General features: G+C 33.6%; 1 pseudogene; it reads left to right on the forward strand.

Moving 5' to 3' along the window:
- Window positions 1-1,370: 1,370 nt before the first annotated feature.
- On the forward strand, window positions 1,371-2,305 carry LOC109676764 (olfactory receptor 5M3-like; annotated as a pseudogene).
- Window positions 2,306-3,155: the final 850 nt, after the last annotated feature.

Raw genomic sequence — 3,155 nt, forward strand, 5'->3', positions numbered from 1 at the left:
AAAGTTATCTCAATTAATCCTCAAATAACCATATTTAGCATACCCTCTTATTCCTCATTTACTCTTAAGGAAACTGTGGCAAAGGATGTAAAATAGCTAGGGTAAGATTGCAAGTTTGGTAAATAGCAAAGCTGGTAATTGAGCCCATAGTGCCATTTTACTACTAACAAAATATTTCATTTGTGAATATCTAATAGTTAATGCAAAACACAAGATATGCAAATCAATCTTTATTCTCTTTCAGCTCTTTCACATTATTACACACTAACACAACATGATCAAAATGATGTTTTACTAACTTGTATGTTGGTAGGCAATTATAGGATAATTTTATGAAGGACCTCAAATAAATGGCTCAGCAATTAATGGTATTTAATATGATTTCCATTTGCAAATTAGTTCAACGTATTTATGATATTCTAGAGTGTAGATAAAAAGACATCTTAATCTAAAACAGCCAAAAGCCAAAAACAACCTTGTCCCCAACTCCCTAACAGATTTCTTGAGCTTTCTGGTACATTTTGAAATTTGTATTAATTTAAATTTAAACATTTATAAATGATAATATTGGATTTCACTTGGTATTTCATTACTATTTTGTTACTCACATTTATAATATAGAAAAAAAAACTAAGAGATTGTCATAGACTTTGTTACTTCTTCAGAGTCAAAGGTGAATACATTTTAAGAGGAGGTGATTCCTGGTCCATTCTGACCAGGCTTGTTTGCACACATGATTGGCAAGGATTGAATTTTGCTTCAGGTGAATTTTTTTAATGTGATTCATACGGTAATGGATTTTTATTTCTTCTGCATGTGTAATAGATTTATTTTAAGCCATTTATTCAATTTTATTAAATAATTTGTGTAATAAATCGTACAAATATTCAAGATGACTATATAGAGGAACCATTTAACATTCTGAGTAAGGAATAGAATTGTTGAGGTTTTGAATAAATTTCTAATGTATGAGTAGATTTCTATATTGTACAAATCTATTCAATAAATAATAAATATACACATTTTAAAAGTTAGGACCACTGATAAAACGGTCTTTCTCTTTCCAGAAGACAACATGAATAAAAATTGCCTTCTGAAATTTTTGTTTTTAGACAAGTAAAGATAGACAAAATAAGTAATTTTATCACTTCTGTTAAATAAAAGCTAATAAATATATATATATACATACATATATATATCCATGTATAAAAAGAATAGGTAGTAATCTATATACAAAGAAGAGAAATTAGTGAAGCATTGAAAGCAAATGGGTTAGGAAAATGTTAAAATGGCTATACTTTTTGTATTTACTGATTTGTATTTGTTTTTATTAGATAAAGTGCTTCTCTCTGTGAATCAGATTTAAGAAAATGCTGAATTTTATTGATGTAACAGAATTTATTCTTCTAGGATTAACTAGTAGTCCAGAATTACAACTCCTTTTCTTTGTGGTTTTCTTACTAGTCTTCATTATCACATTGATTGGGAACATTGGCATGATCATATTAATCAGAATTAGCCCTCAGCTCAACAGCAGTCCCATGTACTTCTTCCTTAGTCACCTGTCTTTTGCAGATGTGTGGTTCTCCTCCAATGTCACCCCTAAAATGTTAGAAAATCTGTTATCGACGACAAAAAACATTTCTTATAATGGATGTATAGTGCAGTGCTTTCTCTTCATTGCTTTTGTCCACGTAGAAGTCTTCATCCTTGCTGTGATGGCTGTCGATTGATACATGGCAATTGGCAACCCTCTGCTTTATGGAAGCAGAATGTCAAGAACTGTCTGTATTCAACTGATCTCTTTCCCCTATGTATACGGCTTCTTTATAAGTTTTATCTCAACGCTGTGGACCCATGGTTTGTACTTCTGTAGGAACATTGAGATCAACCACTTCTACTGTGCAGATCCAGCCTTCATCAAAATGGCCTGTGCTGGAAACTTCATTAAAGAATACACCATGTGTACATTAGCAGGTCTCAACTTATCTTATTCCTTACTGGTCATTATTGTCTCTTACATATTCATCCTTATTGCCATCATAAGAATGCGCTCTGCAGAAGGAAGAATGAAAGCATTTTCCACATGTGGGTCCACTTGACAGCTGTCACCATATTTTATGGAACACTTTTCTTCATGTATCTTAGAAGCCCAACTGAGGAATCTGTGGAGCAGGGGAAGGTGGTGGCTGTGTTTTACACTACAGTAATTCCTATGCTGAATCCCATGATCTATAGCCTGAGGAACAAGGATGTAAAGGAGGCCATGAACAAGGCAATCAGTAGAGCATTTTTAAATAAGTAGAAGCTTTAAAGGTATGATGCAATTTCTCTTGAGATCATTAGAAATTGTGGAAGTTATTTCTTTCTCATCACTTTGAGGGAATTGTTTTTTTTTTTTTTCCAGTGAGTAGAAAAAAGCCATTTAATGTTGAAAAGGAGAATTCCTTGTGTTGTTCCCATGCATATGTGCATTACAACCCAAATTGGTTCATCTCTATTAGACCTCTTCACTAGTTCCTAGTCCCCTTCCCGTAGTGGCCTCTGCCAGTTTAAGATTACTATATTCACTCCTCTACAGTAAGCACATCAAACACTTTCAAGTTTTAGGTTCCTTCCCTTTTCCTATTCCTCCTGTGCATGTTCTCCCCTTAGTGTGTGACCCATGTCCAATAATATTACTGCATTGCATTTGTTTTAGGTCTATAATCCGCATATGGGGGAGAACATGTAATTTTTGGCCTTCTGATCCTGGCTAACTTTGCTTAAATTCCAATTACATCCATTTTAAAATTTTTCTTTTCTTTTAATTTTATTTTTATCACTTTTACATTTACTTACATGTGTATACATTATTTGGGCCACCTCACCTCCCCCCGCCACCCGCTTCTGGGCAAAGCCTGTTCTGGCCTCTTGTTCTCTGATTTTGTTGAAGAGAAAACATATTAGATGAAAAGAGAGTTTGAGATGAAGATAGCTATCCAGGGAGATTCCTTGTGCTGTCATTCACAGATGATGTTTTGTTCTGGATGGCAGGTTATTTCAAAATGATTAAGTTGAATAAGTTTCAACATTCGCCATTATTATCCTTGGAGACTACACCCCTGATAGCCAAATATTTTATACACTCCAAATAATAAATTCTAAGCAGCTTT

Source organism: Castor canadensis, chromosome 1 (genome assembly GCF_047511655.1).
Source record: "Castor canadensis chromosome 1, mCasCan1.hap1v2, whole genome shotgun sequence".
Classification (NCBI taxonomy): domain Eukaryota; kingdom Metazoa; phylum Chordata; class Mammalia; order Rodentia; family Castoridae; genus Castor; species Castor canadensis.